The following is a 24,780-nucleotide window of genomic DNA, read 5'->3' on the forward strand; positions in this document are numbered from 1 at the left end:
CAAAGATTTACATGAGAACGGGAAAAGGAGGCAGAGGGAGGCATTTTCTTCGTTCAATATGGCATTATTTCGAACGCGATAAACGTGCGCTGGAAACAGCGAAAAAAGATATTACTATCCATAACGATGACATGGAAATTTTTCTCGCGTTTCCCCTTTATATGCGAGACACTTTTTTGTTCTTAAAACGCCTAAAAAGTAGACATAAATTTTGCTTAAAAGCTCACTGAATAAAGACGTGAACTCGCATAATCTAAATTGATTCTGGTAAAAATTGCAGCGTGTAATCATATTTAATCACAATGACGCGTTAAATATTAAAAATGTATCAATATCGCAGCTGCAGAGAACTCAAACAGAAACAGAAACATTATTGATATCCTTCTTTCGCTCCGCTTCGCATCGCAAATCAGCCCCGGCAATCTACGATTTCATTAATTTCATGCATAATGCAAAGGACTCGTCGATGAATAGCCAGTAGAGAATGAGCAAATTTTGAAAGCTAGTTTAAATACAAATAAACACGGTACGATACGACGTAAATTTCAATATTAATATCTACGTTTTCCGCATCCCTTTTTTTTTTTTTGGACATTCGAGCTTCGCGACGTCGCGATCGAGCGTTCGATAAACGCGTCAGCGCCCTTCCTTCCTCGTGGTAAATTCCGCGAGATAACGAGGGCACCGCGCTGCTCATCATGTGTTCCACCCCTAGCCGTAGCCGGTGGCGGAGTATCGCGGAGCACACGGAGCGGCGAATAACTGTTGCCCGTACGAGCGCGGCGACGCGGCATCGTGCCAGAAATCCGTGCTTCGGCACGACCCACGTCCCCGCATTTTCCAACCCGGGTTCTGGTATAGGCCGCGGCACTAGGCCGACGCAGGCCATCGCCAATGAGTGCATGTCTGGGGCGGAGCGTGGTCGTGCTCGAGCAGACGCGATTTCAACTTGCTACGTGCTACCGAGTAGAGACGGCAGCACTACTCGCGAAAAACTTGGGCCCGGTCGGCAGAACCGTTTTCTTACGTCGTTCCCTTTTTCGCTTTTCCGCGCCGCTATTTTCTCTTCGTAGCCTTTCGGATCCTTCGTTCACGTTTCCCCCGTATCAATTAGTCGCGTCGAACGTTTGGGTCGAGTGAAGCCGAGCGAAGCGTACAATTGGCGAGATCCGTTCGTTGTCGTTGATTATAATAATCGGAATATTGAATATTACTCGAACGAAGTACTGTACAATTGTATATTAACGTTATGCATGTACGGAACCACGTGTCGATCGCATCGGTGATCGGCAAACGCGATAACGCCGCGTGCTTCTCTATTCCGTTCGCAACCACCACGTGTCTCGGATCGCACATTCTCACTCTCTCCTTTGTCTGTTCCTGGAAGATAAGTAGCATCGAGCGCGAAAGTGCATTTGTTGTTGTCAACGTTGTCGTCGTCGTTGCTGTCGTCGACGTCGTCATCGTCGTCGTCGTCGTCGTCGTCGTCGTCGTTGTCGTCGTCGTCGTCGGTGGCGGCAGCCTCGTCGGCGGGTACAGACGTGACCTACTTGCGCTATTGACCTGTTGGCGACGCCTGATAGGCGAAGGGTTGAAAGAGGGAGGACCGGGGATGGAAGAAGAGGGGTGGGTAGAGTCCAGGTGAAGGAGGTGGTGGAAGGTACCGCGGGGAAAGGATGGATTGAACGGGGAGGGTCGGGGGGGCGAGATGCACTTGACGCATCAGAACGCAAAGAGAGTGAGGGACTGCCGCATGCGGTCCCAGCGCGCGCAGCCTACCACCCACTCTAACCACCCTTTCCTGTATATATCCTGCACTCAGGACGGTTTCAGGATTTCGCGTGTTGCACTCTCAAAGGTCTCATCTCCTACTCTTCCCTCCTTCCCTCATCGAGCGAGTAGCTAGCTTCTTCCTGCGGCGGGAAGAGAACGAGAATGCGACGTTCGCTGTCGTCATCTCCGCGTCGATTGTCGTAGCGATAAGTCCGATCAATTGAGAATATTCAGAAAACTGAATTCGCAGATGATCATCTTATCGCTAAAAGTTTACTAATGAAAAATATGTTATATTCTTTATGAAATATTACTTAGGAAATAATAGAACGAATATGAACATTTGAACTCTATCTGATTTTGTCTATGATTTTGTTTGTTAATTTTAATAAGCTAATAAAATAATTTTAAAACGTAAAATATTAAATACACTTTAATCTAACAATACTCACAGTCACTTTGTAAAATGAAGCTACCATTGTTCAACCACGTTGTATTGTACAAGAATCAACATTTGATTACCTCGAGCTACTATCATCTGCAAGTGACCCTAACGTGCAATCACGATAAATTAATTTCACTCAACGTCGCTAAATACACTGTGTAAAGTAATTAAATCTTACATAGCGGTACGTTATAACATGTGGTAGAGAATCCGTACAGTGTTATGGAAGCACGTTTCAGCGAAGCGAGGGAGTGACGCCTAGATAGTAAAGAAACTCGACGCGCTTTATGACATGTATACTCTGCCATAAACAGCAAGGCTAATGAACGCGGCGCGAGTCACGGACATTCTTGCCGTGAGCCTAATGTACTGTCTAACACTCGGTATTGACATAAAGGAAAAAAATGGCTGAGATATTCGATGAGAATGATCAAACGTAACGCCGAAGTAACGCCGTCGCTTCAGTTTCATGTACCGTGTACAGCAACCCCCCCCCCAAAAAATGGCGTCTCGTGGAAAGAAAAAAGGTCGCGACATTTAAAATCCTCAAAGCGGCTAATAATTTAATGTCTGTTGTAGGATTGGGAAAGCATCGCTCTCTCGACGGAGAAGGAAATACTTCGGAAAAATCTCACATCACATCAGTTTCCAGAACGTGCCAGGACGCATCAGCTCCGTGGGATTTCGACGGTGAGTCACTTCCTTAACGTTGGACAAATGTGCCGAGACGTGCGAAGAAGAACGGTGGAAGGAGTTGATCCGAAGACCTGGTACGGAAGGGTAGTCACATCGGTTGGAAGGCTGGGGACGGAAAAGCGGGAAGGAGGAGGGGGACGGAGGGAGGGAGGGAGGGAGGGAGGGAGGGAGGGAGGGAGGGAAAGGGGGCACCGGAAGATGAAGGTGGTCGATCGGCGAGAGGACGGACGGAGAAGAGAAACGGGATCTTCAGGAACGGGTGAGCCGGTGAAAAACGGGGGGACGGGGGAGGAGTGCAGGACTTCTCAATGGAGTGAGGGATAAAAAGCAAATACGTTTCACTCACTCGCGTTTTCCGTTAGCAAATTCAATCTCGTCGGGAGTCCCTTTAACATTGTGCCCGTAATAGGGAGGATGAAGAGGGACTAAAGAAGAGGTTGAGGAGTGAGGAGTGAACCGATGGTAAGGGCGGGAGGGAGGGAGGGGTAGGGCGAGTAGGTGGATAAGCGCGCAGAGGGTAGCAGGGGGCAGGTGTCGCCTGTATAACGACTTTATCACACCCTCCGATCCTCCTCAACCTTTTCCACCTTCCTAACCCAGCACACCTCAGCGGCGACTATTATCGACTTTGACTGAACCCGGAGTCGGTTCACCTTTAAGCTAGCCGACTGAAGCCGTCCGGGGTTTGTTTGAGCGGATAATGCAATATCCATCCGTTAGCTCGAGGGGCCAATAAAAATGGTGGGAGCCGGGGGGGGGGGGAGATGGAGACGCAAGAACCGTTCGGGAATCTAAGAATTTTTAATTCCGAAAGATATAGCCTTTCACTTTTAGAGAATAATGCAAGTGTGCAGCGATTCGCTCTCTATTTAACTGATTTCCGTTCTAAAGCATTTGTTAGTTATGAATAACTATTAAATTGAATAATACTAATTATTACGAACTTTGACGAGAATTGTAATATTAATGTTAATAATGTAATAAATTCAATTAAATCCTGATATATATGCATTACGTTATTATTATCGTAATTACTATTGAGGACCATAAACGCGACAGAGAGATTACGAATACCTGAGATTTAATTATTTTTAATTGCATATTAAAATGCGGTTCTTTATTCGTTTATAACAAAAAAAGATTGCTTATATCGCATTGGGCTAACTGAAATCTTTAAAAAACGAATGGCGAAAGCGAGAAGCAGCAAATTCCGGTTGGTCAGGTCGTGGCGAGCTACGGGCTCGTTAAAACTTGTCTTATTAACATTTTCATGCGCGGATGCCTTACGAAGCGTTGAGAAGTTTAAGTAGGTGGGCGAAGATTGTGTGCCGACTTGAATCTTAGGGCTCGTTTTAGGGAGCAAACTTTCCATGCACGCTGAATTTTACACGTAATAAAACTACATTTTGTTCAAAGATTATTACAGAATTGTAGTAAACTACGTCTAGTAATCAACTCTCAACACTACTGCCCCTACGCCAAAGTAGTTTCATTATTCCATGCCCTATGGTAGTAATAAAAAGAGAAAGAATAACTTTGAATAATTTTTGGTTCCTTTAAGTTTAAAATAAAGTTCTGTAAAATAATTGGGAATTGGAGGAAAGTTGTAATATTTAAAATAAAAGGAGCATTAAAAGTAAAAGATAATATATCGAATGCTAGTGGATTTGATCGAAATGATCTTTCCGAGGTATTTGGAACTTTGATGAGCAACGTACCTCAACAGTAGCGGTTAACGTTTCAGCGTGGACATTAACACGGACATTTGGTGGACAAACGCGACCCGACTTTAGCATGTTAAACAAGTACGTCCATTAATCAGAAGCAAGTCACAAGTAACTTGACCCATGCGACGGCGGTGCCATAGGGCGAGCTTCCGACAGTGAAGACTGAAACCGTCGTGTTTCCCATCTTTCCCTACACATCTTTCCGTCTCCTCCTCGTTGGGTCCATTTGTTATGTCTAGGTGACACTCAATTATGCCGTGCAAAAGGGTTGCTAGAAGCCTGAGAAAGGCGTCGGCTAACTAGCAAGGAAAGTTTCCCTAACAACGTAGTTTCGTGTTCAACTCGGCTCGCAACTCCAAAGGGAAGATGCGTCGAAGAGAGACCGCAGTTCGATGCCCCGCCACGAATCCGGTTCCGAATTCGAAACTAAGTTCGAAGACATATCTAACGTATCGGTATGTTGCCTATCTATGTTCTATGTTCGAATGGAATGCACTTACTCTTGACGAAAATGGCGATTTGCTCCGAATAAATTACATGTTTTAACCGAAAAAAAAATCTCATCGATTTTATGTAGAAACATCTATTCGTAATTTTTAAGAGTCCCTTTTTTTTATCGAATATGTATACAATAAAAAGTTTATTTTAGCTCCGTACATAATTCTGAAATTCAAAAAGGCTACGACCGAAATCGGAATCGGAAACGAGCTGTAAATATTGGAAATAAATGTAGTTACGAGCCTATTCGATGTAGATCTATATTCTGTAGCGAGAGGATAATCGTGGTATTTTTACACTTTGCAGGGAAAGACCACGGTCGATATTAAATTCCGGTCGGAATATTTACGCGCATAAAACATCGCGTCCGGTATCATTTTGGAGTTGTTTCCAATTAATACGCGAAATGAAAGCGGTGCGCGAATGAAAGAGCCGAGTAGCGTGAAACAGCCGAGTCCGGCCGGGATGGAACGATATGAGCAAAAAGAAAGAAGGGAGACCGATAGAGATGGGTATGTCGAGTGGGCTGTGGAACGAGTATTTGCTCGCTCGCATTTAATATCGAAATCGGCCAATCATGCACGGATGTAACGAAATGCTTGAATTATTCGTGAGCGTGACGAGAGGGATAGAAAATGAGAGCTGACGGGAGGGGGATGGCGAAAAACAGAATGTGTGTAACGAGCAATAGAGACGGAAAACTATTTTTTATCCGATATGCGCGAAAATCATGATTTACATTTGATCATGAACTCTTTCAGTTGTAGGCATGTTTTACAATAAAGGGATTTTATCGTTCATCGAAATTGTTCCGTAGAATAGAAGCTAATTGTACAGAAATTTAAGCGAGAGATATTTCTCATTCTCTCCTGAGGAAAACGAAATAATCTCCATCAGAATCTAACTTTTATTTCGAAAGATAAAATATTTGATTTTTATTAAGGAAACGTATTGATTATATTATTAACGCGAAATATGTTTTATATCATTAAAATACGTCCTATTATGAAAATACTATTTTGCATTAAATACATCTTTATTACCGAATAATTTTTACGGTGAAATAACTCGTCGATCAAAATGTAGTAAAAATTTCAACGTAAAATATAATTATGCAAAACATTTTTTAAATTTTAATTTATTGTTCATAACGTGAATATATTAATGCACATGTCGTGAAGTACAATTTTCAAGCATCTCGAAATTTTTCATCGGAGAGAAAGTCGCGCGCGCATGTTTTTTATTAAATCGCTTCAATTAAAAGCTTGCTTGCAAAGGTGAATGTAAGCTATGGAATAATATTGAGAAGCATTTTTTTGCTAAATATTTACCTTTCAGGAAATATATGAGAGTGGAGTGTATAAGCGTACGTAAATACCGGAACGTGAATGTTTCAGAGAGGTTGTGTTACACGGAAAATAGCTCGGTAACGGTTTGACGAGAGCCACAGGGTACGGGAGCGAATGGGGAGGGCACTGTGCAGGATGGATGTAATTAAAGTGGTGACACGCTAGCCGTGGGGTATGTCTACCCCAATCCAAATCCCGCGCAACCCTCGGATCCTTGCCCCTCAAGATAATTCGGACACCGTGTAATCGATACGTCCTCTAGGCTGACGTACAGACAATTTCAAAACGGATAATTCGAGGGGTTCCCATCTCGTCTAGGTCGCCCTTCGAGATTGTAAAATCAGTTTTCCGGTTCGCTGTCACGTCAAAAAGAAAATGTCGTCGACTGGATGTATTTGCACCCGTGCACACTATCTCATATAAATACCTCTCGCATAACCGATTGTATAAGCTTGAGTTACGATATGACCGTGATTTCGCACAATTCACGTAAAAACGCATTTAACCATAGCGCATTTTACATATTACTTGACTTGATGGAATGTTTGTTATTCTGAACAGAGCTATAACTCGTGTCGCGTGTACAAGTTTATCGTTCATACGCGATACGCGTATATCACAGATCCATTCTAGAATGCATTGCTTGCGAAAAATACAAGAACACGAGAACGTCCTATGAAACGACACCTGTGATTACAGCATAAAATATTATTTTTAGATTGGCCTAAAACAGAGATTACATTCATAATAACGTTTAAGAAAATATATCATTAATTTTCTCGATAATAATAAATAACTTATAATTTTTCAAAATGCAAAACATGCATAAAAATCAAATTATAAAAAAAATTGCTAATTTTTGATAATTTGATAATTATTTACAAAACTATAAATTTGTTTGTGGAAAAAAAATTTGAGAACAATGCTAATAATAAAAATCAAGGTACAGATGCTTAGTGACATACATGTATATTATTTTCGAATGCCATTTAAAAACTACAAATCTCTACTACAAAAGCAATATATCTCTTTGCCTGTAAATAAATATGGTCTTATATAACAATATCTCGCGCAGCAACATCTCGCAAGAGTGATTAACGTAGTATTTAAGCCGATCACAGCAATCGATTACTAGTGAATCTAGTGCATCTAGGACCATGAGGATTACGTCGCGATTATTGCTGAGCCATCTGTGGAAACGCTTTAATGCGCTTTATGCAAATTTCGCGCACAGCTACCTCCAATATCCAAGATTATAAAAGAATTACGCATCAGGGACTGTTATACATTGATGGATCTCATTGTTTAACTATTCTCATTAATTATGTATTTAATAAGGACGTTATTATTAAATGCAAATTAATAATTATAAATCAATTATAATACATTGTTATATAATATCAATTCAATTATACATAAAATTTTATAAGTGGTTTCTCCCAGTTTTTATTATTAATAATATAGATTTCTCCCAAAATGAATTATGAATGAAGAATCACCAGAATAAGGAATTTTCCTTTCTTTATTTTCGAAAACATCTTTTTCTAACAGTAAAAAAGTTTTATTAATATTTAAGATAATTTTAATGTATTATAAATAGAATTAAATTTTCTTAATATTATAATAATTATTTTAATTATTTAAAATTTTTATGATATCACATTATGTTTAATATATTTTAATTTGATAGAATAAAAATTTATTAAATAATTCTAATATTTTAATAATTTATTATAATTCAGATGATGTAAATGACACTTGTTTAAATATTTTATATTAAAATTTATAAATGTACTAAAAGTATTTCATTACTTATGGATACTATATTAATATTTTATTCATTCGCATTCATGCTGGACATAATAATTTATTTATTCACTATTTTTTATATTAATTTTTTTCAAGTTTTGGAACATGCTTCTAATTAACAAACAAAATTATTGTTCTTAGATGATTACTTACCAGAATGTCTTAATTTTGTTAACATGTTTTACCAAATCACAATCATAAACGCTTCCACAAATTTATAATGATTGTGAATACTCACCTGAAACATAAAAAAATGAAAAATTAAAATTAGCAAATATAAGAAATGTTTATGATATATGTATAGGAATGCTAATTGATTATATAATTAAATGTTTAATATATTTTATCGTTAATTACATAAATATGTCCATAAATTATAGCGAAAACGTAACGATTTTGTTGTGAAATTTCTTTAATGTGATGGTAATTAACGCGACCTCGATAAAGGATAGTAGCGTGGAAGAATAAAAGTCGTTTAAAGAAGGAAGGCGCGAGTTTTCATTAAGTATTGGAAGAAGATGGTAGACGTAAAGGTGAGATGTTAATCATGACTCGACATCTCATTATCGTTTTGATTAGCGCGTGTAACCGTGTCGGTCCCCGGCTGCTGTGGTTACGAGCTCTCTACTCGAAGACGATCAAAGTTCTGCGCTTTGCTCAGGCACTTCACGGCCCAGAAGTTGTCTTAATGAGCAGGTCAAACGTTCCATTTTAACGGCACAATCATATTGCGACGAATCAAAATGTAACTGACATTCTCATAAATTAACACAGCGATTAGATTTTACTACCGCATAACTGACGGAAAAGTATTACTTTATCAAGTTAATGTACTCATGATATTACATACGACGAACCATTAAATGCTAAAAGATAGAAATATATAATGAAGTGTGTGTATGTGTGTGTGTGCGCGCACGCGTGTGTGTATCGAATAAGCAGTTAATTCGAGGCACGATTGGGCAAGATTTTAAACGCCAATTATTTTTCTTAAATATTTTAAATTTATTTAATAAATTCACAATTGAAAAAAATAATTGGCACTTAAAATCCTGGCCATGTAAATGCCTTAAATTTATCTATTGTCTATAGAAATATATTTTTAATCACTATTAGAATATCTTCTAAAATTGTCGTATAATATGTAGTTAAAATTTGATATTTTTAATTGATTAAATATATATCTCGAGAGAAGAAACACATATACATGTCGATATATTTCTCATATATCTATGTTAAATGCGTACAAGAGAATGCGTAAGGAGGAACGTTTGAGCGATGGGTTTCTCCACGTTCGCATGCCGCTTGCGCGACAAATATTTTCTGCTCGAACAGATAATCCATTTCCACGCATGCCTGGCCCAATTCAGGATACGATCGTGGAATCGGAATTGCGAAGGAATCGGCATTGCATTTACCTATAAAGTATCAATGTGTTTCGCGTGCACGTGTTGCAGCGATACCGTCGCATTTCGTTTCGCACAATACGCAATACATCTATTGTGTCTATAGTTGCGCCGATCCCTCAGGCAGATTTCCTAGAGAAGGGTCTGTTAATTATAATTCTACGTCGATAATAAGGGTAAGCTGCTTACGCGGAGTACGCAATGAGTTCAATAGGATTAGACGTACATGTACTGGGAAGCTCTGATCATCTAATCGTCTTTGATCATTCAAGAACGCACGTCAGTAATAGAACAAGGTGCCTCAGGTTTATCTCTGCGTTTCCTTTTGTCTGTAAATTTCTCGATGAATTTAGATTGAATTTTTTCTTAATCAAAAGAAAATAACAAGATACCGATAAATCTTTAGTTGTATATAATAGAAAGATTTTTGTGAGCTAAGTTGCAAATATTGAAAGTTAGAGAAGCATAACCGCTGATGAGATAAATATTTCTGACTTTAATTATTTCGGGCAAAAATCTCGTTTAGCTTCTTACTTCTTCTTACACCGCTACTCAAGCTTCATGTTTCTTATGTTAGGAATAGCAACTACGGTTCAGTATACTTGAAACTTCGGTTTTTACGCGTCTCTAATTAACGGCACCATATACGGTATTGTACAATGCGTAACTATAGTTAAACTGCATGTACTGCCATGTAAATTGGCGATGTGAAAATTAGAGAGTAGAATTGCATAATGAAAAGGCGAAGAAGAAACCGACAAGATCGTGAATCTAAAATCAAAAAGATATTCGATGTGAAAAAATAATTTTGAACACACACACACACACACACACACACACACACACACACACACACACACACACACACACACAAAATACATAATTATTTTCTACCGATATGTTTGATTGATAAAATATGTAACGTTATTTTTCCGAATCATGCAGCAATTAATTTTTGATATCGTTAGCCATATCTTTTCTTATCTTGTTTTTTTTTTTATTAACTTCCGGAAAAATAATTTCGAATTTATATAAAATACATAATTTATTATCTATCGGTATGCTTCATCAATAAAACATGTATCATTATTTTTTCAAATCGATAACAATTAGTTTCTGACATTGTTAGCCATAACCTTTCTTATTTTTTTGTCTTTTTTTATATATATAATACTCGGAAAAGCGACTTCAAATTATTTTCCATCGGTATGTTTGATCAACGAAAATACGTAGCATTATTTTTTCAAATAACAAGCAGTAATTAATTCCTGATATCATTAGCACTATAACGTTCCTTATTTTTACGTTTATTATTTTTATTAACACCTGGAAAACGATCTCGACAGTCTCGTTGGTACCTCGAAAGTCGATGGGAAGCATTGCGTCCATTAAAGAAGTTTAACCTATTCAAGTGAATGACGATGAAATTGCGCGCGTATCCACTTCGTCGTTCAGGCAGCGTTTAATGGTTAATGGAGTTCCAAATCAAATTATTGCTAATGAGTAAAGTTGCCGAAGGTACCACAGAGCGCGCACGCCACTGAAGCGAATACTGTCTGCAAATTATACAGAGTGCCGAGCACTTACAACGTGTCTTTCGCGAAAATTATATGCAAGTGTGCCGTGAACCTTCTGTCCGGTATGAGACATTACGCGGGATCGTATTTATATATTAACCGTGCCGATTATCCCTCCGGACTAAATAAAGAGCAAGTAAAAACATCCTGTCTTTGTGCACCAAGTCCTCAGTATGAAGAAACGTGCGAGATAAATTCAATCTGATGACGGATAATGATCCGCCTCGTGTGAATCTTGTTTTCGCGTAGCGCTGGATGGTCGTTGCGTTGTTTCGCCGGAAGATTCCAGTTAGGTTGCTTTCCTAACGCAATATACAACGCGACAGATTCGCGACCTGGAATTGGCAATTAACGCTGTCACCGGCGTATAATCGTATCTCGAGAAACGCGTAATTTATCGACTCAAACTCCTAATTGGCTGCGGTGTACGTCATGTCGTTAGGGAGCCGCGCACAACTAATTCCCGCAGTCTAACTTCGACATGATGTACCAGCAACGTACTCAACTAGGCACTATACGAACACGTCGCCGGTATGCGCGTAGGAGAGAACCTGATTCTCACCTTCCCGCCATACGCCGTATAAACATCTGATACGGGAGCAAATGCCCTCCCCTCATTGTTACTTCCGGGCCAGCAAGCTCCCTCGTTAAGAACACGCGTAATTACGATCTAAGGAGAGAAAAAAATAACGCTATCGTGGCTTATCCAGGGCACATCTCCAGGGCTCGTTAATCCTGTCGCGAATGGCAAGATCTGCGTTAGAAGCAGATGCGTGCGCTCGGGTAACTCTGAGTAATTTTTCAACGTAAAAAGGGATAATAATAGGGTTATATCTTTCGAATCGATTATTTCGTTTTTTGGGAGCGAGCGAACTACTCTCCCCGATAAAAACGTTTATCGAATCGAGTGATTTAAAATAAAAATTATCTATAAAATAAATTAATTTCGTTATATGTAAGTCCGAAAGATGTAATTATTTCATGCTGGCTTTTGCACGAAATGTTATATCGCCATCTTGGAATCTCGGAGTGGTACTCTGAAATTATACAACAAATTTGAAACTTTTCCACGATTTTTCCATTCCGGTCCGCATGTATCTCACATAAATCGTTACATCGCGAATCCACCGTGCACTTGGGCGTACTCGTGTCAACACACGTGACACGGCGCTCTATTCGGGCCGCTACACGGACGATCGGTTCATGTCTCTTTCATGAGGCGGCACCGTAATAGGTTCGACGTGCGGCAGGGGTGGGAAGAAGCACGGCGCGTTTACATCGCGTTGTTTATATCCCTTTTTCTACGGGTGGAAGGAACAACGGGGCCGCCGCGGCAGCGAAATAAAGTTCCACCGTTGTTTCTTCCGGATGAGTACATCGCGTCGTTAGAAAGGCGTCCAACTGTCTGGAAGAAGGAGGAAGAAGAAGAAGAGGAAGAAGAACAAGAAGGGAAGGAAGAAGTGGAAGACAAAGACGACGATGCGCCGCTGCTCATGCCCGATGCTGGAGACGATGCCTACTAGCCCTCAGCCGCGTTTTGATCAGGTCGAAGGAGCAAGCGGGATGAGAGGCTAAAGCATGGGGCGGCGAGGTGAGGTAAGGTGAGCCGAGGTGAGGCTGTGGAGCGAATCCCCATGGCAACGGCTTCACTACGGATTCCATTTACCTATCGCTATGGAAACGCGGGGTGGCGCTCAAAGCTGTGTAGAGAACGGAAAGAGATGGATGGAGATAGAGAGCGTGAGGGTGGAAGAGAGCGCGAGAGCACGATGGGACGGAAAGGAGAGAGAAAGTGAGACACACACACACACACACACACACACACACGCGCGGAAGGACGACGGACGATGGAAGAGAGATGGTTAAGGGAGGACGAGAGATGGTCAGGAAACCCTATGCGATCAAGGTAGGTACCGAAGTGGTCGTCAGAAACAATAACACATCAACAGATATATCGATCATCCATCCACGCGGCACCCCATGCGCCATTCGATACTCCAAACTGCTGTCTCTGCGTTTCTTCTCTTTCTTTAAAAAAAATCGAGCACCTTCTAAAAGCAGCTTTCGCATGTTATAACTCACAAACGGGATTGTAACAGGTGCACGTTAGAGACATACCGCAACAGGTTTCTATTAATAAATTCAATAAAAAAAGAAGACTAAAACAGAAATATGTGATTAAAAAATCTAAAAGTGACTAGGTAAAGTTTTTTTATGTATCGTTTTATTTTTATCTAGATAAACGATAAAATAAAACTATGAGCTGATTGTTTTGGAAAACGGAGGATTCTTTGATAATGAATATTACCATTTTTGCATGTGCTTGTGCATAATATTAGTCAATGTTTATTTAAGGATCATGGCGTCCTTGTTACCCTATACAATGTAAAGCCCAGCAATGTGACTTAGCATTAATTACCGCTTTCATTGCATAAATTCTAAGTGCATTACATGCAGCAATTGTTGATATTCCGTGCAGCATTTTAAATAACTAGCCGTCGCATTTTTCTATAAATTTCCCTTCGAATGATGATATTTGTAATTCAGCTCAATTAACTCGTATAATGCATTATAAACGTGATTTGAAATATGAGTATTTTTACATATAAAATTTCCGAGCCTGTTTACGTAACCAAAAATTGATATTTTTTATTGTCAGTTATAATTCACGGCTTGTATTTGCATCAACTTTATCGAAATCGATCGTGAACGTGGCTTAATAAATTTTGGTACACAGGATCGTTGGTAAGGGTGAACGTGACTTGCTACAGGCACAGGGGATTACTTGGAAAGCGTTTTCTGTTATATGGGTCGTGTGCACCTAAATTTTACTTGAATTTTAAAGTAATTCCTTGTCGCACGAAAATGAGGGTTTACGTGTTGATGAAAAATAATATACTCTAGTTTGAAAGTCCGTCCCGGTCAAATTTAAACCGATAAACTTTTAATTAAGCATATTGTAGCGCAACGACAGCGGCCTATCGATATGGCGCAGTAGCTATTAACGGAGAAACGGAGAATTATTTAAATATTATGGTAATAGAGAGAAATCTGTACCTATTAACAAAATAACGTCGCATCAATATTGTAGTCGATAGAGGAAAAGGGATCTTCATCCGACACGATCGAACTGCTAGCAGGCCTACCGATTGTACGATTCTCTAGGGCTTTTCCATGCGGCAATACTTCATCCCCCTTTACTTCTAGTACGAATGGAACCAGTTCTACGTGGGGCTGTAAGCGGATTGCGATGGAATTGAAGTTGGCCTCGCTCTATACTTTGAAGGTCCTGCGGGGGAGTCGCGCCTACAAGCTATATTGCGCAATACAGGCGTCCTAGCGGACCTTTTAACCCTTTAATTGCTACCCGCCGTATTCATCGTCGACAACTGCGGACAGGTTCTTCAAAGTAAACCGCCCAATCACCGCCGGCAAAACGACTTCACACGCGCTGATTAATCACGAGCAACCGAGATCAAACGGGAAGCGGTTACTATCGACTTTCGCGAAAGCGATGGATATATCCTTCCTACGAATATCTTCGAGAAAAAATTTTAATAAATAGAAAAATATCAAGATACATATTATAAATTAAGTAATTCAAAAAGAAAAATTGCATTTTAAAGTATTTTCATTAATTGATACAAAAGAAATTATTTTTAACAGAAATCGTATAAATATGCTTTTTAAAGAATTTAATTGACAATTTTATTTTACCGGTGTCTCTCTCCCTTTCTCTCTCTCTCTCTCTCTCTCTCTCTCTCTCTCATTCTTATATTTTTTAAGTATTAGCAAAAAATTCTGACCCAAATTACAAAGTATTTCGAACATGACTTTACGATCCTTCAAAGATAAGAAGCAAAAGAATAAGAAAAGGAGCCTCGCGCAGCTTTTGCAAAAGATTCGATGGGCTTATAATAGCATTTAAGCTATTGGACTTTCCGGCTTGCCGCCTCTCTGCTCCTCCGCACATTTCTGACCAACCTTTCGACGAACACCGGCGACAACGAGAAGGGTTGAACGTAATTAATTGCGATTTCACTCTTTCCTGCACTTAATGCGGTCCTCGGTCCTGCGGTCGTCCTTTCTCCTACCTGCATCCAGTTAAATCGCAATTACTCAGAGACGCGGCAGTTAGGTATCCAGAAAAGGGTTTGCCGTAGGGCGGACAGAGACAAAGTGATAAAAGAAAAAAGGTTATTTATTTCGTCGTATGAAACATGTCGCGCCAACGACATTTCTTCTTTTTTGTGGTAGAATATTATAAGTATTATTTTCTTATTATATTTTTCTATGTTAATTAAAGCGATGAAACTGATAGAATTATCAAAAAACCGCGATATACAGAATATATTTTTGGAGGAATTATTAAAATTATTATTATTAAAAAATACTGATGTTACTATACTTCGTGTTGGCTCCTTCTATTATGAAGGGGCAAGAGAAGCAAAAAGACAAATTACTCCGTGCTCTCCTTTTGGAACAGTTGCATCCTCGGTATGCTGAATTAATCGCACGGATACTACCTTGCATCCTCGCGATTCGAAAGTAAGGAATTTCGCTCATTAGTTAGCCGCGTAATTAAAAAGCCTGCGCGTCCGGCCCAAACAGATAACGAAGAAGGAACGGGGCTAGAAGTTCAGCAACCCTTTCTCCCTTTAATTCCCTCCCGCCCCTTCCGTCGCTTCCGCCGTCGTACACCGAACGGTTTTCCATCCTCGAGCAATTGCTCGCTCTGCGCTTGTCGTCGCGAAGGGAAGACAGAGAAAGAGAGACAAAAAGAGAAAGAAGGGTGGAAAAAAAACGAAAGTACTAAGTGGGGAAAGGGTGGGACTGAAGGGGTGAGGGCGAAAGGAGGGCGGACCTTTTTATAATTGCAAAGCGCTCGCCGCTCGAGCAAAGCAAGGTCTTTTGAAGCGTAAGATCAAGGCGATCGGACGGGAGAATAAATGCGAATAAATCTCACCACCCACGTCGTACAGTGTGGGTGTGTTTCGTCCATCGGTGAATGGTTAAAAAGCGGCACATTGTCGAAAAGCGACCGGATTAGAGACGTCAGCATTTAAATACCAGTTCCAAAATCGATACTGCGGATAATTCGCACAAATTGGAACTTCCACATCGCAATAACAGGTATTCAAAAACCGTAACCGCAAACATAAACGTAATTTGAAGTTGTGTGCATTCAAATATGAAACATGTTTCTTAATCGATGATATTAATTATTGAATATTTATGCATTAAATATTCAATATTGCGTCGCAATCGCAATATTCTGATAAAAACAAATAAATCAGCTCCATTTTTGTATAAAATAAACTTTTTTTATATTTTATTCCCTAAATGTAGAAAGATGATGCACTCGACTGAAGGTAACGCTCATGACATGCCGGAAATATTGGTCATTGTTAACCAGCGTTTATTCGGAGAGCCACGCTCCAACGTCCGGTAGACGGCAGCATCTCTGATGCTGAAGCTGTGCTTGCAGCGAGTGCTTTTGGAGCTTGCATCTCGTGGCGCCATCCCTGAGGAAAGCTCGGAACCCCTTATCATTCAATGTTCAGGCTTCATTGAACAATATAAAATTATAATTTATCATCGCAAAATTTTAATGAAATTTCCAGAATGAACAAAGCATGCAAAGCAAATATATCAACTGGATAAGCTTTTATGTAGATGAACGTTAGATCACATAACAAATGCAATAATTTCTTTAAATATATAGATGTTTTTCCGAATAAAAATTATCAATGTAATCAGAACACTATTGTAAATGATACTAAAAGTGAGTTAAATTATCTGTAAAATTATTAAATTAATTTTCCAGCAAATTACATCCGAAACTGTTTATTTTTTTAAATTTAAATTAATATTACACAATTTTAGCCATGTATTATTCATCTATATTTAGTAAAAAAAATACATTCACTAGATTGTGAAATAAATTATTTAAATGGTACTTTTTTATTTGTTTTTTTAAATTTTTTTCATAAAATTTTTGCTGGTAAAAAAGATGATAAAATATATAAGCGACTGAAAAAATACATTGAATAGGTCATTATAAGATATAAATGATAAAGTGTTATGTTATAATTAAACGGACATTAAATATACGACGCACGATGCTTGACAGAGAAAGAGAAAGAGAGAGAGAGAGAGAGAGAGAGAGAGAGAGGGGGAGGGAGCTTGCACAACTCCGAAGAAAATATATCTCGAGGTCAACGTCTTTGTCGACGGACGATGACGTTGCGGAGGATATCCGGTCGTGGTTCAAGGCCACCCTCCGCAACTTCCAGCTGAGCGCCCCTTCCTGCTCCGTTACCTACCACCGTATAGAGAGGGCGACACAAACCCTTGGCTTTCTCGCGATCGATCGTTCCACAGGGATGACTGATTTGTACAGTCATTTGAGCTTAGCAAAACCATGAAAGCCTCAATACTCAAAATTGCAAACACTCATATATATTTATACATCATGCACATCCATATACATATGTTTTTATAAGTGATAAATGCAATAAATGATTAAGCAAAAATGGAAGTACAATATAATTTTTAATAATAATTTAATAAGAATGATAAGAAGAATAAGAATTAGATGCTTGATGAATATAGAGCTAAAACCAAATTCAATTTTTTATTTATATTCTTAATAAAAAGAAAATTCCAGAGATTATTTTTTAGTCACATCGCGCGTTTCTGCGATCGTTATCGAATCATTTCAAACGTTTTACAACCCGTCGCGCAGCGATCATTTGAAAACTGCTGCAATAAACCATAGAACTTTATGACCGATGATATATGAAAATGGCGAACAATATAGAGAAAATAGAAGGACTCTCAATGTCCGACATATGCAACAATGCATATATCGTGATTTTATCAATATTTAATTATAATATTTAATTTTATAATATTACGCTCATAATTAATTAATTGATAATTTTATTTTCATTATTTATCAAAATTATGTGATCTCGATGCTTTTTAAAAATTTGATATAAAGTAAGTATGGTGAATTAATTCGGACGTATAGAATTTCAATTTTACAAGTAATAAGAATCGATTTCAGAAATTGAAGAAATTGGTTTTATATTTGTAATTAATCAATAATATCTCCCGAATTAATTGTCCGAAGTAAATAATCTCGAGCCCAAAAGTGCTACAGTTTGAATTTTTTCACTAGAATAAAAAACTTAAGATAGTTTTGTTACAATTATTTTATGCAAAAATATCGACAATTATATTGATATCACGATAGTGACAAAGTCATCGCGCGTGCGTCTCGATACAGCATATTATGTTTTAAAGCATTTATATTACTTGTTTTCGCACATTTTTTTAAAGATGTATCATCTAATGTATAATCGCACATTTTTTTTTAAGATGTATCATCTAATGTATAAATTAATAATTACAAATGTTCACAGCGTTCTTTTAGATATAGTACGCGTGAATTTTTGAAATATTATAACTTTGTGAAAAATATATATAACGACATATATGAAAAACTGATCTTTTACATTTTATGCTCCGCTGTGTATTTTAATTCTTATTTCGAATGTTAATGCACAATTTATGCGTACGTGTGTGTGTGTGTGTGTGTGTGTGTGTGTGTGTAATGAGGATTGATATATAGAATGAAAAGAAAAAATAGAAATATAAAAGAAAACCTTTAACTAAAATAGTAAAAATTGTTTGAAAAATATATTAAAAACATAAAAAAATTATTGAATTATTCATATTGAATATGTATTAGTTTCAAATATCAATTTTGAATTCAAGATTGTCATTATCATGTATTGAATGTTTCAATACTTAATTTTTAATAGTTCAGAAAAAACTGTGCACACATAGTACAGTGTGAGTCAACAATTTTCAGTGGATGTACCTTTAACGCATCGCTCCATTATATTAGAGCGATTTATTTTTATGTCAACGATAAAGTATTTATATGCTGTCCCGTTGAGATTTGAGATAATTTTGATACTTTTTTTCATTACACAAAATTAAGCTAGATTTGTATTTATGCAAACGTATATAACTTTGTCATATGCAGCGGTATCTTTTTGATCGTTTATCCGCTTTATACGCCGGAGGATTAATTCGTACAACCGTGATTTGTGAACGAGATCGCACAGAGGAATAATATATTCGGAAGAATATACGCCGGCGGATGTGGGCAAAAAGCGGAAGGAAACAGGTGCTTCAGAAGAGCACATTACGAGCGTCCGATGAAATTGGCATACGCGCCGCGACTCGACGCGATTAAATCGAATGCGCGGGAAGCTGTGCTGCTATTATATCCCATTTACACGAGCAAGGCTTTTCAATGAATAATTCAATCGACCTGCTTTTTCGGTCGGATCTCATTAGGAATGTACCACATCTTTTTTTTTTTTTTTTTTTATTCCTTTTACGACGATGAGAGTAAAAGCCGACGCGGCGTTGCTGCTCGCGAGGGACCACGATCCTCTTTCCACGACCCGTTTTACATTTCGAGGCTGTCCGGAATTATGTTTTGCAAGAGTTATTTTTATAACTGTTCCGTACGCGTTACAGGTATGTGTACGTTGCATTGTTACAACGTCGGCCGGATCGATCGCAGTGCACTATCACAACTGCGCTTTCATTGTAATTGCGCTGTTACAATCTGTGAGCGCGAGTATAAATAAGAAATAAAGAGCGCTGGGAAGCTGAAGCAAGTGCGAACAATGCTATTGGATAGTATATCTACTCAGCGTGTCGCTTTCCTTCCTCCGAAGGATAAAAAGAGAAAAGGACAGAGAGAGAGAGAGAGAGAGAGAGAAAAAACAATTTTATTGTCCCCTTAGAAAGAAAATTCCACTTGTATTAGTAAGTGGCAGATATATAATGCTGTAGACAGTAAAGTATCGCGTATATTAAAAAAAACTTAATAAAAATTTCGATCTCAAAGTCTAAGGAAAGAAATTTACGAGAGTTTATCCAGCTCGTACAAAACAATTTTGACAAAAGAACAAAATTGGAAAAAACTTATTCGAAGTATTATTATTGTGATAACCAAGAATTTAGTCAAACGTCAATGAACACGATTTTTTTTCTATTTACAATTATAACATTTTATTTTGACTGTTAGTATTCGTAGATTAAATTAACTGGCGAACCTTTGTAATATAAAATATTTTTCATGGAAAAATTTGTTCAAACACTATGCAATTATGCGCATTATTTTACCGAATTAAAGCGGTAGCAAGGGGATGCATGCATTAACGGTCGAGTTAGCGCGGCGTAATTCGCGTGACGTGACTTTCGGCGTTTGCGAAAAAGGACTCAATGGACCTTGGAAAATGGGACGTACGATACTCGCAGACGCTAACGTTTTAGCGCCCATCGAGCGACGTTATTCGTCATATCGGACACGCGTTAGGGTCAGTCGTAAAATGTCGATCGCCGGGGATCACGATAACGTTCGTTCTACTTTTTTCTCTCTCTCTCTCTCTCTCTCTCTCTCTCTTTCTTTCTCTCCCTCTCCTCTCCTCGGATTCTCGTCTCCGCCATCGTTACCGCTCGTCCTCCGTTATGCTCGCGGTAACGACAGACACGCCGACGCCTAAGGGCCGTTCACGTTTACGAGCACGAATGGAGACGGGAGATATCGGCGGAGAAAATGAGTCGGAAAAGTGCGACGGGAGCACCCCTGGCGATCGTCATTGCTTGACCCTTCTCGCAGTCTTTCACCCTCGCGGCGGACACACATACGCGCACACTCGAACGTACACAAGCGCGAACGTGTACGAACGTCGATGGCGGTTAGCGACAGTCGGAGTCGTGCCCGTTTTCCTGCTCCATCCTGCAGGAGCAGCTAGAGCGTACCCCGGTAAGTGCTCGATCGCATTCTCATTCTCCGGGGAATAGTTACACGGGATTACATTCACTGTGGTCCGATAATTTCCGTTGAAAAGCGAACGATCCTGAGAGTGACCGGCCACGCTGGATGTTTCTGGTGATTCTACCGCGACAAAAATGTGAGATTCTGCGGCTTCTGCTCCAGAGCGTCGAAAAATAAACTGTAGAAATACACATGCATACCGCGCGATAAGCTATGATTTTGTAACGCTTCGCGTTACACAGATCGAAGTGCCTTTGATTTATGGAATGTCATTAGGGGTGGTTCCGGCCAAACAACTCGACTTTCTCCCGACTTTTATAGAGCTCCGTTACATTGAAATTCGGCGCGAGACGCTCGACAGTCTCCGATGTAAGATGAAATCGATCACTATCTTCCTCAAACTCCACGGTGATTCGCCTAATGCGACTCGAAGTTTTCCACTTCGCGATTGCTATATACGACGTGAAGTTTCGAGCGTTTCGAGGTCAGGATATATGAACGTCTCTATATGGATCTTCTAACGACAAAGATGCAACTTTATTTGTGTGTCTCTCTTTCTCCTTCTCTTATCTGATTCTGGATTTTAAAAGTTAAATTCAAAGGTTGCTGTTAATTACTTTATTGTTACTAAAAAATATTTTCATGAAAAAGTTTTTAAATATTACATAAGGAAGCAGTTATTATCTTTTAGCATTAAATGTTAAATATTTTGCTAATTATAAAATTGATGTACAATATTCAAAATCTGTTTCTAAATTAACTATGAATTTCCTATTTTTATTTATACCGTTGGAGATAAGTTCATTTCCTATGAAAATACGAAAAAGATCGCGTCTTTAAAAAGAGTTACTTAATTGTTTTGTGAAATAAAAAAAATCACGTAAATATAAATAATAAATAAAAGACGCCAACGAAGTCCAATGAAGTAGTGTTACGAACGGCAGGCTGTTAGATGGAGGCAGATTACGAGAGCAGATCTCTTCATAATTCGAACGTCTCTCTTGGGAAAAAGCATTGTTGCACGTCGAGCTCGGTGCTTCGCGGAATACGTTAACACATGTTGCTGCGCGACAACCGATACACCTCTCACTCTTTCGCCGTGCTCGTTTCTCATCCATTTTTTACCCCGATTCGCGACACCCCGAGGGTCGCAGCTGCACTCCATTTCGAAGAACAATCTCTGCATATTTGAAATCTATCCGTGACTCCGCACACCGTGGTGAACGTGGCGTGCGCGATTGTGTGCGAGCGTATACGTGCGACACGGAAAGACACGTATGCAGAAATTGGCCGGAACTCGAGCCGGAGCGCGAGCGTCAATATATTATAGAAATTTATAAATTTTCGAGCACCCCCGCCTCTCGAAAAAGAGGTCGGGATGCGGCGGCGGTGACGGTGACGGTGGCAGTGGCGGCAGCGACGGCGGCAGCGTTGCTCCTTTAAAACGACGCGCGAGGGCAGAGCGACGACTATTTCTGCCGTTTTGACTGGTGAAATTTTCAAGAGGCCATCATTGATTTTACCCCCCTCGCGCGTCGAGCGCCGCCCTTATTCCACCCTCCGCGCGTCGCACGCCCTTCTCGACTCGTACCTCGCATCGATCACCCGTACTGTCCACGCAAAATAACGATTAGCTCGAGAGCGCGACGTGTTCCAGAGACGTTCGTCCAGTCCGAGTAATCCACGAGTCTCTCGCACACACCAGCGGAGATCCTGACACGCGACATTATGACGATGAGCTTGCCGAAAGCACAAAAACCGCCAAGATGAGTCACTCGAATACATATGTCAAAGTTCAACTTTTTCATTGAAAGAGTAAAATGCTCATATTATCTTCAAATTTATTTGCATTAAATTACTATGTAAATTTGTGCAAAGTAATCAATTCTGTGCTGTATATTCATTATACAAGCTATAAAAAAATAACTGTAATTAAATCGCGATACATAATACGCTTTTTTAATTATGTAAAATTATTGTATAAAAATTTAAACGTTTCCAATTATAGAGTTATATTTAAATTTTAAATGCAACAAATGTATTTATTAATTGTACCTTGCAGATTAAATCGTGCGATATTTAGTAATTTTTTTTGACGTGTTTTGTTTAGGCTAAAGCTTAATCAAATTGCGCACGTTCTCCTATGTAATACTCGAGGAAATTTAGAGCCGCGTTTACTGCCCACCCGACGGAAGATTGGTCTGTCCATAATTCAATGCACCCCGCTGTTGACTCGGGAAACGAATACATACGTATAAGCGAGACGCACTCGCGTCGTCGGAAAGGGAGGAACACAGGGACCGAAGGGCGAAGCAGCAGCAGCCGTGCGTTAAATATTTAGAATTGTGAGTTATGGTACCGCGTGTATAGGTGTCGCATTATCGGTAAAGACATCGAGTCCCAGGTGCGTCCTATGTGTTTACGAGTCTCCGAACGGTCCAACTTCAGGAGCGGCAAAGCCCAGCGGGAACTTCGAAGGCTATGTTTTGCCGGATATATCGCGGGTCTGCACCAGGTGTACGGTGACTCCTAAGGCGGAGTATCCTTCGGGTCTTGGCCAGAGCGACTTTTTTATTCAAGTAGGCTAAATTCTTCTTGAATGCGCTCGCGACGAAGATGCATGCATTACGAGCATCACGCGCGCTCTGCGAGACAGATTGCAACAAAATTCTACCTGCCTAATTTATTTACTCTGTTATACGCAGAAAAAAATTAGTCTTAAATCATACGAGCAAGAGTATTGTAATCTTTTTAGAAAAATTTTAGTATCGATGTAAATATAGATATTTTCATATGTAAACGGGAATTTTAGTATAGAAGTATAGAAGTATAGAAGATTTATAATCTTGAGTTGAGCAAAAATAATATTTGCATTACAAATTCAATCAAATCAAGATTAAAATTTTTAGAAAGATTATAATATTCTTGTTTATATATATATGTATATACGAGAATATTCTTCTTGATTTAAGACTAATTTTTTTTCTGTGTACATTTCAATAAATTTTTTCAAAATAATATCTAATGGTGCTTGAAGATTAATTGAAATCATCTTTTACTTGAGATAAAGAAATATGAAGGGAATGATAGGAATTATAGAATAGTTCATTAAATCTTTATAAACAAAATATTGTTATTGAACGAGACAAGAGAAATTGAATACAGATTTTTAACACATGACGAGATATGCAGAATAGATGAATAAGAACCTTGACATCCTGGGAAATATCATCGTTTTGCGCAAAGAATGGACATGACAGAGATTCGTTGACGCACCGTAAATATAATTTTTATGACTTTGGCTCTCTCTTTATGGCGATCACCGTGTTTACGCCAAAACGAAGAACGAAGTTGATTCGCTCGTTAAAACAAAGTTATCCCTTTTTTACGTGCACTATTTATTGATAACCGGGCCGCAGAACAACGTATAAAAAGCATATTTTTCGGAGTTAAACCGAAAAATATGCTTTTTTTACGAGCCCCTATTCTTCGAATAGAAAATATTTCAGTACCATTGTACTTTTTGTTAGTTATAATTTCCTTTTTTGAATATGAAAAAAGGTCGAGTACTGGATGGCGATGTACTCGAAAAAATAAAATAGAATGCGATGATAATTTTTTTTCGGATA

General features: G+C 39.0%; 1 protein-coding gene and 1 long non-coding RNA gene across 3 annotated transcripts in view; one reads left to right on the forward strand and one right to left on the reverse strand.

Moving 5' to 3' along the window:
* Positions 1 to 24,780, reverse strand: part of LOC105429075 (royal jelly protein-like protein) — a 235,723-nt gene that overhangs the window by 136,647 nt on the left and 74,296 nt on the right. The gene's annotated exons all lie outside the window — the stretch shown is intronic.
* Positions 1,456 to 5,199, forward strand: LOC148934543 (uncharacterized). Its single transcript, XR_016141250.1, has 2 exons — positions 1,456 to 1,626; positions 2,798 to 5,199. It is a non-coding gene; the product is annotated as an uncharacterized LOC148934543 (long non-coding RNA).

Source organism: Pogonomyrmex barbatus, unplaced genomic scaffold, assembly GCF_055798465.1.
Source record: "Pogonomyrmex barbatus isolate J1 unplaced genomic scaffold, ASM5579846v1 scaffold9, whole genome shotgun sequence".
Taxonomy (NCBI): Eukaryota; Metazoa; Arthropoda; class Insecta; order Hymenoptera; family Formicidae; genus Pogonomyrmex; species Pogonomyrmex barbatus.